This window comes from Mus caroli, chromosome 1 (genome assembly GCF_900094665.2).
Source record: "Mus caroli chromosome 1, CAROLI_EIJ_v1.1, whole genome shotgun sequence".
Classification (NCBI taxonomy): Eukaryota; Metazoa; Chordata; class Mammalia; order Rodentia; family Muridae; genus Mus; species Mus caroli.
This window is the reverse complement of record NC_034570.1, coordinates 5,899,195-5,910,253: the sequence shown is the minus strand read 5'-3', so window position 1 is coordinate 5,910,253 and position 11,059 is coordinate 5,899,195.

The window sequence follows — 11,059 nt, the reverse complement described above, 5'->3', positions numbered from 1 at the left end:
AGATTATTCATATGTTAAATACAGAAATTACCACAAATTCCATGAAGGCAGAGACATTGTCTTGTTACCTTCGAATCATGAGTAATATCTGACATACAAGACATTCTCAGTAAATGGCTGGCAAGTGGATGAATAAAGATTCAGGCCCATATTTTGTGATAATTATAGGATGAAGAGATAGCAGCCAATCTAATTAAACAAACATTTATCAATTTCTTGGGGTTTTGTTTGTTTGTTTGTTTGTTTTTTGTTTTTTGTTTTTTGTTTTTTTTTTTTTTGAGACAGGGTTTCTCTGTATAGCCCTGGCTGTCCTGGAACTCACTTTGTAGACCAGGCTGGCCTCGAACTCAGAAATCCACCTGCCTCTGCCTCCCAAGTGCTGGGATTAAAGGCGTGTGCCACCACCGCCTGGCTTTTAAAAAATATTTATTTATTTATTATATGTAATTACACTGTAGCTGTCTTCAGATACTCCAGAATAGGGAGTCAGATCTCATTACGGATGGTTGTGAACCACCATGTGGTTGCTGGGATTTGAACTCAGGGCCTTCGGAAGAGCAGTCAGTGCTCTTAACCGCTGAGCCATCTCTCCAGCCCCCATTTATCAATTTCTTATTGTATTAAAAAGCTCTGATCTAAGCCTACAACATTAAATAAATAAGCTATGACCTGAGCTTTCAAGATAACTTTAGTAAGGTTGAAAGCTGGCTCAGCAACCTTCTCCCTAGTGCCTTCTACCTAGCCGATTGTCTGGTTTTAATGTCAACTTTGCACAGGGTAAGATCATCTGGGAAGAGGAAATCTCAAAGGAGAAAATGCCTTTCTTCATCAAACTGACTGTAGGCAAGCCTGTGGGGCATTTTCTTGATTAGTAAGTGATGCTGAGAGGTAGGTGGTACTGCTCCTAGGCAAGTAGGCCTGGACTACAAGGCAAGCAATGAGAAGCAAGCCAGTGAGCAGCACTTCTCCATGGCCTTTGCTTCAGTTCTTCTCCAGTGGCCTGCCCTTGCTTAAGTTCCGGCTTTGGCTTCCTTCAGTGGCCTGTGACCTGGGATATGTTAGACAAAGCTTCTGTTTCCCAGAAGTTGCTTTTGGTAAATGTTTTATCACAGAAATAGTAAACAAAATCAAGTCATATGACAACATGTTGAAGCAATAGAACTCCAATGCTCTGATTCTAGTTACAGCAGGCATGAAGACCTTGTGCCACTGACTTCAGAGGCTATCATATTCTTAGGGAGGACTTCTACGGAGGAGAATAACATACATATTGCTTGCCCGGTTTCTTCTTGTATGTACACTCTTTTTTACTTTGGTTTTTTGAGACAGGGTTTTTCTGTGTAGTCCTGGCTGTCCTGGAACTCACCACTCTGTAGACCAGGCTGGCCTCGAACTCAGAAATCCGCCTGCCTTTGCCTCCCAAGTGCTGGAATTAAAGGTGTGCGCCACCACTGCCTGGCAGTGTACATTTTTTTTTAAAGATTTATTTATTTATTAATTATATGTAAGTACACTGTAGCTGTCCTCAGACACTCCAGAAGAGGGAGTCAGATCTCGTTATAGATGGTTGTGAGCCACCATGTGGTTGCTGGGATTTGAACTCCAGACCTTCGGAAGAGCAGTCGGGTGCTCTTACCCACTGAGCCATCTCACCAGCCCGGCAGTGTACATTCTTAAAAGTAGAAAATAACTTGGCTTTTACTGATGCTACCTCCAGTTCAACTATTTGTGACTTTCTAGTTTCAGAGATTAAGAAGACCATGGTCAGCGAACTGAAGTGTCACCTTAATTGTTTTAAGAGGGTTGGAGAGATGGCTCAGCGGTTAAGAGCACTGACTGCTCTTCGGAAGGTCCAGAGTTCAAATCCCAGCAACCACATGGTGCCTCAACACCATCCGTAACCAGATATGACACCCTCTTCTGGTGTGTCTGAAGATAGCTACAGTGTACTTACATATAAGAGAGAAAGAGAGAAAGCAAGCAAGCAAGCAAGCTTAGGGCCATAGGGAGCCGGCCCGAGAGAGCAACCATCCATAATGAGATCTGACTCCCTCTTCTGGAGTGTCTGAAGACAGCTACGGTGTACTTATGTATAATAAATAAATATTTTAAAATTGTTTTAGGAATGTTTGTGAAGCTCTCTGCTATTTTCAGGTCTGGTAATTCAGTAACAACTGGCAGACCACAGTGAGCAAGCGGATCAGACCGGAAGTGGATTAAAGCATGGGGTGTGGGGATGTGGCCTCATGGGTAATGTGCTTGTCTGGCACTCATGGAACTCCGGGGTTGCTCTCAGGTGCCATGTAAACAATGTATGATGGTGAGTAGCCATCATCCTATAATTTGGGATATAGAAGCTGAAGGATCAGAAGTTAAAGCTCATCCTTGGGGGTTGAGGCCCGCCCGCCTAGGTTACATAAGAACCTGTCTCAAAAAGGTTAAACACTAGGCACGTTCTTATTAAACAGCTTGGTTATAGGTGCCAAGTGTGGTGAGTTTTATGGTTCCTTGAGCAGGCTGTCTTGTATACCAGATACTTCAAAGAACATTCCAGAGATGGTTTGCCTTACTGGCAATTTCAAGCTAAGCCTCAAACTCTATATTTTGCTCTATTCTCTTTCTTTTTAATTAAGAGACCTTAAGACTATACTTACAGGGACCATTTCTATAGTCCATTAAATTAAGAACTTTTATTATGGAGTGTTGAGACATTTTACAGGACACTTTAGTTTCTATAAGTCAATGACATAAATCTTGAAATTGAGAGGTAGATGGGGAGAGGGGTCAGGATGAAAGAGAATTAAAAGTTCTATGACATCATTTTTATCCTGACTGAACAACGATAAAAGGATTTTTTTAAAAAGAAAATCAAGACTAACTGGTTATGGATGGGGCTGGAGCAGGGGTCACAAGTGACTCAGTGGTCACCAGCACTGTTCCTCCTCAGTTTTTTCTTAGATGATACTTAATTGCCCTAAGTTCTTAATTTAAGTTGTGGCTTAAGCCATTCTTTTTCCTCTCAAAGCTATTAAAGAAGATTTTTCCAGGCGCTGAAAGGATGGCCCAGCAGTTGAGAACACAGGGTTCAATTCCCAGTGCCTACACAGTGCTCACAGCCATCTGTAACTATGATCCCAGGGGATCTAAGACTTATGTGGGCACCGCATACGTGCATACGTGCAGACAAAACATTCACACACATAACATAATTAAATAAATCTTTTGTAAAAATTTAAAGATGAGTCTGGCATGGTGGCACACACCTTTATACCCAGCACTTGGGAAGTAGAGGCTTTGTGAGTTCAAAGTCAGCCTGCTCTACAAAGAGAGTTCAGGACAGCCAGGACTACACAGAGAAAACTTGTCTCAAAAACACACAAATAAATTTTAAAAGAATATTTGCTAATGGAACTGGTATTAGACCTTTGGTGTTAGTTTTATGATCTGTTATTGTGTTGTATAAAAAAATGCTCATATTAAAAAAAAAAAAAGAAATTGTGTGAATGTTATCTGTGGGTATGTGCAGGAAAGTTGCAGGTGCCCCGGGGATCAGAAGATGGTATTAAGTGCCCTGAAGATAGAATTAAAGGTGGTTCTGAGCTGCCAGATGTGGGTTCTAGAAACCAAATTCAGGTCCCCTGAAAGAGCAATAGGTGTCCTTAACTACTGAACTACCTCTAAAGCCCCAGAAAATTTTAGAGCTGAATGATTAATATACCAAAGAACAAAATTCCATGATATTTTGAAGGTGTTCTGACATAGTTCAGCAAAGGAAGAAGACAAGGACAGGCAGATGAAAACATCAGCACACCGAATAATCTGATCATTTCAGAATAAAAATGGTTAAGACAATTTTTTTCTCTGAGATAGGGTCTAACTACATAGACTAGGCTGGCTTCCTTCCCTGGCTCTCCAGGTCCTGGGAAAACCCATGCTATCCCACACCTGACCTACCGAGGTTGTCAGTGCCAATTACAACTTCCTATAGTTGTCTGAATTGCATGCCCGGTTCTATCAAACAAAGTCATTCATTCTCTATCTACCAGCTACAGTTATACTTAAAAATACAAACCCCTGTCATCTGAGGCGGTGTGGACGGCCATGGTCTGTGCTACCATTGACTGTAAAGGACAAGGAAGCTACTTCTACAGTGTTATCAATGACTGCAGACTCATGGTTAAGAGGGACATAGAAGGCTTCTGTGACAACCCTTACCTGGCCCCCAAAAGTAACAGCCTAACAATTTCGATAGGGATGTTGAAGTGTAGCTCTCCACAATTGAAAGCTTCCGGTTGGGGAAGGGGAGAGGTCTAGGGGCGAAGGACTCAGTTATTTTTTTTTCCACCTTGTGCACCTCACTGAATCTAGTATGGACAGATCTATGAAGGTATTGCATATGTGTAGTGTAAAGGGTCAAGGCCTCAGCCTGATGGGAGAGCCAGATGTGGACATTGGAGAATGGGGCAGGACTAGAATCCAGGACGTGGTATCCGTTGTGAAAAGGCTTTGGCGGAGACAGTCAAGATGCCGATGATGGCTGTAGGATGCTGAAGACCAGGGAGCTGATGTTTGGTACTTGCCAGTGAAGGCCTAGGCCTGGGCTCCAATCACATCATCCAGCACCTTCCTGTCCTTGAACAGAGCAGGCATAACAGGCAGCAGCTGTTCAAGAGTAGGGAGGTGGAAGGGGACCAGACGACCTGGTGTGGCACAGAGGTCAGGAACAGAGAGAGACCTACCTCTCTGAGCATGTTGATCACAGAGGTTCTCACAACGGCTGAGTTGTGGGGTTCCTCCAGCTTAGTCACCCCTTACTCCTCTTTGATTGTCTCATAGCTTGGAGAAAGTGGCATTGGTGGTCAAGGAGGCTTAGGAATTGGGGCTTATGGTATTGACTCTGAAACAATGAACTCAGTTATCTTTAAAAGCCTGACCACTGGGGGCTTAACCAAGTTTCAGTGAGTATAGGGGCATCACAGATTATACTTGTGTTTCTTCTTTGATCAGAGTTGATGTGAAATTCTCAAATAACTAAAAATATTATGTTGAAAAACAAAACACAAACGTTTTGTCTTATTCTCTGCTTAAAACCCTTCAAAGGATTCCAGTTCCTGAAATGTAACCAAAAGTTCCTGTGGGAGCTGGCTGTCTGCTACCTCCCTCACTCAGCCTAACCTTGCTGGCTTCTTGCAGATCTTCCCAGCCAAGGTCTGATTAGGCCCCTGGCCTTCCCATGGGACACTCTCCTCTACCTATTGTTTTCTCTGCTCTACAATCCAGCTACTTTAGACAACAATTTTTATAGCTCGTTCTTTTGTTTCATGCCTGTATTTTTCCACTCCTGAAATCTGTGTGTGTGTTCTATTTACTACAGTACAAAGACAATAGCATTTCATTTTATGGATTCACTAAGAAACATGTTTTTCTAAGCTTCAATCCTGCGTCACAGAAATACACTTGAAGTGTAAGCTTAAAAGTGTTAGGAAGAGGGAATTTGGTGAATGCTATCTAAAAGGTTGGCTCAAACTTTAGAAGAAACAGGGCTGAGGAAAAATAATTTGAATGAAGTATCAGAGGACAGTACGTGGTGATTAGACTCCTAAGTGAATTGCTAATAACAGGGACACCAGGGAACCACAGTGGTTCTCTGTGTGCCTGAATTCATTAATTTCTAGATCTGTGATGCCCCATCTTCTCAGTCAGTGCCTGACTTGCAGCTGAGTTCTTTCAAGTGCAGAGAAGGAAACACAGCCCCACACTAATGGGCTGCGTCAGGGGACAGCAGACAGATGAGGGGCACAGGGCTCTCACTTGAAGCTAGGAAGCCAGAGTTGAGACATGCAAAAGGGTATCACTGCACAAATAGGGAGAGCTGAACACCATGTTCTGAAAACAAGAATAGACAAACACACAAAATTCTAGTGAGAGAGTTAAAAAATTGAAGTCTATAAACTTAAGTAGAATTACATAATAATATTTATTTTCAAAACTCAATACTACATAGCATTTATGGAGAGGGCACTAGATCTCTAATTTCCAGGTTCTATGGAACATTTGGAAAAGCACCACATACTGGGCCACAAAGCAAGTGTCAATCTCCACCAGCAAGTCAATACTGACAAGTCTAATGAAAGGGAGCTCAGAGGATGAAAGCACGGAAGAGAGTGGGCTCCGTGACAGAGAAAAATAAATACAGGATGAGGGAGATGAGTGAGGAAGAGAGAGATGGAGGGAGGGAAAGAAAGAGAGAGAAAGAAATCAGAATTGAGGGACGTTCTACAGAAGTAACTGTAAGAATGTCAGCATTGTGCTGTCCATTGTGGTACACACACACACACACACACACACACACACACACACACATATCCTAAGCACTTGGAGAACAAGACAAGAGGATTGCCAGTCCAAGGCCAACCGGAGCTACACAGTGAAACTTTGTTTCAGGACTACCAGCAGCACAAGGTCAATGGTCAGAGAAGATAAAGGTTGAAGAGCTGACTCTTCAGAATAAAGAAGATTATAGACACATATCAGGAAGTAATCCCTGACCCAGGATTTTCTGTAGCCATGAAATATGTTATAAGAACAATTGGTGAGTTTGCAGATTAGTCTTTTATAAACATTGGTTTCCTGGATTTTAAAAATTGGTTTATGGTTATAGAAAAAAATGCGCTTGTTTTAAACAAGGACTGGGGTGCTAGGGGGCAGGAATCCCTCATGCCTGTAAGTAAAGTAGCTCAGAAAAGGTCTGTGCATGCAAGCAAGACAGAGATGAAGACCAAATAAGCAGGGGAAACCCTAAGTCCAGGGAAACCGTAAAGGGCAAAAGAAGAGTTCTCATTATATTCTTTCAAATTTTCTTTAAAAAATGTAACATACTTGTATGTATGTACATGTGTGTGCATATGTGTGTGTGTGTGTGTGTGTGTGTGTGTGTGAGAGAGAGAGAGAGAGACACACACACACACACACAGACACACACACACACACACAGAGCACGAGCACACACTGGCATGTGTCTGCCATAGCACACCTATGGAGGTCAGAGCATAACTTCCTGGAGTCTCTTGCCTCCTTCCACCTGGTTTCCTCGGCAAAGTCTGTCTTATGTCTGCCATTTATGGGCTTTGTATCCAGGCTAGCTGGCCCAGGGGCTTTCTTTGGTCCCTCCCTCTCTCCCACCAGGTGCAGGAGAGGGAGGATTACAGATGTGCACCAGGTCATCTTTTTTTTAACAAAGATTCTGGGGACTGAACCATGCCAGCAGGCTTGTACAGAAAGAACCTATACTCACTGAACCAGTTCTTTGGCTCTTTTTCCAACTTTTCTAAAACTTTGAAATGGAGTTAAAAAAATGTGTATGTGTTCATATGCCTCAAAAAATTTAAAGTTACTGTATTCAGAGGTCTCAGTTTTGGATAAATAGGTATTTCATTATCCCCTTTATGTTTTAAATATTTTACAATTTAAAGGGAAAAAAATTAGCCTAGCCATTAAATCTAGCCTTTGTTCTTAAAAGGACTGCCCTGAGTCAGAATTGCTAAACTGTTATTCACTGCACAGAAGGTCACCTGTAGATAGGACAAAGTGCCCTCTGGGCTGCATTCCTAAGGCTTTAAGCACACAGGATGTGCTGGAAGTGACCTGTCCAGTTCAGCAGCTCTGGCTTGACATCTTATCTGTAAACAGCAGGGGCTCTGTTTTTCTCTTTACGTTACAGGATACAGAGGTAATAAACACGTAAAAAAAAAACCCCAAAAAACAAAAAACCAGACCCTTTAAAGCTTGTTTACTCCTTCAGTTCCTGTACTTTTGCCAGTGCAGTCAACATTTATATACCACACTGTAACTGAAACACTGTACTGATGATATAGGCAGGTTATCAAAATGAATAAAGGGGGCCCTTGAGGTGGCTTAGTAGACACCTGTGCAGCAACCTGCCAGCCTGAGTCTAACCTCCAGACCTGTGATGGCAAGACAGAACCAGCTCTTGAAAGTTGTCCTCTGACTTTCACATGTGCACTGTGGTACGAACATGCCTACCACACACACACACACACACACACACACACACACACACACACACTGAATAAACAAATAAAGACACAGTGAGCTCTTACTCCAAATCCACAACCCAGGATAAGGGCCTGGAAAGTGGAACTCAAGACCCAAAGTGGAAGTCCAAAAGAAGTCAGCTTGTTCCATATTACACACCTAGTGACCAATAAAGCCAAGATTTGCCTTCTCTGTCTGACTCCAAGCCACATCACAGGAGAGAATTTCACAGACTGGATGTCTCTGGGGATGAGTCAGGCTGGATAGAGGAATAAGTGAAAAGCTCTAAGCTACTCCAGGTTAGGGCAGAAACCTCAAAATCATCTGGGGAAGGTTTCCACCATGAGTTACTATTACTTCTAGAGATTCTGGGATAAGAAGGCCAGCAAACTTGGTCTTTACAGACATAGTCTCCCTAAATCTTCTGGTAGAAGATAGCTAGAAAGCCCTTTAACCAGTTTTGGGCTTCCCCAACCCAAATAAGACAAACTGATAGTTCAGTAATAATTTTAATGTATATAAAAGAAGACAGGGGCTGACGAGATGGCTTAGCGGGTAAGAGCCAAAATACACAACCCCCAGAAGATTTCCTTAGACTTAATTTTTGTTATATCTTATTTTGATATATTCACATGTTAGAGAACTATAAAATGATTTACATTAGCAACAAATAGTTCTAAAATGTATTTTGAATTATACTTTGCTTTTATCCATTAAAATATCTCTTATGCAAGTATGAATATGAAGTATATTTTGTTATGATTTTTAAGTATCACAAAATTAGAACAAGTTATACTGTTTAAGGAACAGAGCTAATGGGAGGGAAGGAAAAAGGAAGGGCAGAGGAGGGAGGAGGAGAGAGAGACTAAGACCTTTGAGAAAAATGTAAGGTTACTACTAGAATTAAGTTGTAACTGTTAGGTGACCTCCTAATCCTTATTTTCCTTCCTAACAAACGTATACATTGTGTACTGTGTAAAGAGAAAGAGAGAGGAGGAAGAGGAAAAGAAATACAAATGCAGTCACAAACAGCCCTGGGGTACTGGTTACTTAGGCTGGCTATTTAAATTCATATTGATTTGAACTGTAAAATGCTAGGTTTATGTCCATTAAGACTCAACTTCAAGCCAGGCACGATGGTGCATGCCTTTAATCCCAGCAATTGAGAGATAGAGGCAGACAGACCTCATGAGTTCTATGCCAGACTTGTCCACACAGTGAATTCCAAGCTAGTTATGATTATATAGTGACAGCCTGTCTTGGGAAGGAAAGAGCTTCAACTTCAGCCATATATTGTATCTTTAATCCCAGCACCTATAAGGAAGATTGAGTTTGAGGCCAGCCTGAGCTAGAGGTCAAAAATGATAGCCTGTGCTATACAGAGAGACCCTGTCTAGCAAAACAAAATAAGACAAAAACAAAACAAAAAACCTCCTCTGTGCCTATGGCTCAGGCCTGTAATCTCAGCTAGTCCTGAGGCATAGACAGGAGGATGGAAAATCAGGGGTCTATCTGGGCTATAGAGTGAGTTCTAGACCAGCCTAAGCAACTTGGGCCTTGTCTCAAAACAAAGATTAAAAAGAAGCCTGGGGTCACGACTCAGTTGTACAGTTCATTTCTAGCATCCATGAGGCCCTAGGTTCAATCTTCAACATTACAAATTTTAAAAAAAATACAGCTTTGGAACAACTTCTATTACATTTATTTATTCATGCACATGTGCAGCATAGAAGTGGAGACCAGAGAATAACTTAATGGGGTCTGCTCTTGCCTTCCACCATGTAAACATCAGGGATCAAACTCAACCTTGTCAGTGAGGGTTTTACCTACAGCACAATCTCTCCAGCTCAGATCTATTTCTATATCAAACGTGTGTGATTGGATACCCAGGATCTTTTAACACATGGATTGGCTTTTAACCCTAATTATGTTACTAATGAGGACTCAGACACTGAGTAAAGTACTTAACTTACTGTTGCTCGGTTTCTTCATCTCCAAAATAGAACTGGTTATGATGGTACCTGTTTCAATGATATTTTAATGTTAACTAAATACACAGGAAAGATGCTAATGTACAGTTGATGGTAAGTAGGCATTAATAGCTACTACTGTTATTATTAAACAATTTTGATCCCTTTAAAAACAACTGTAAACATACTAAAGTGGAGAGGTGAAAGCCTGTATGGCCTCAACCCTGCACAAAGAACTCTAAACAGTTAAGGAATTCTGAGAGGAGAGGAAGCAGTCTTACCTAGGGAGAAGCACACCAGTAACTTATCCCATACCAAATAATCAACCTTGAAAACACGCATACAAATAACATGATACAGACTGAACAGGTTGTATTTATGTACTTAGGAATACATGACTATGTCATAGTAAGTAATGAAAAAGCTATTATTTTTACATTACTTTTAATTAAAATAATAATCAGATAACTTCAACTTCTGTCCACTTCTGTCAAGTGGACAGAAACATAGAGCCTAATTATCCTGAATTTCAGAGAAAAAACAGTATGTTTAACACAAAGAACAGTTATAGATCTATATATGTATACACACACACACACACACACAGTTTGAAAAACGCATCAGTTGAGACCACGAATTTGAACGAGAGCAAGGAGGGGCATATGTGAGGGTTAGGAAGGAGGAATGGGAAGGGACATGTAATTATATTATAGTCTGAAAAATAGAGTGAAGTAAAAACCTCCTATATATTATGCAGGCTGGGATTATATCTCAGTTAGTAGAATGCCTGCCTATCATGCATGAAGCGCCAAGTTCAGCCCTTAACATTGCATAACCTAGGTGTAGTGGTATGTACCTCTGACCCTGGTGGTTGGGAGGTGGAGGCAGAGGACAGAAAGTTCAAGGTCAATTCTCTACTATAGGGAGTTTGAGGTTTGCTTGGGCTCAAAAAGTAAAAATGTATACTATATATGCATAGAAAAACCTTAATAATTGTGACCTCTAACTGCTAACAGACAATGTTAACTTTCTTT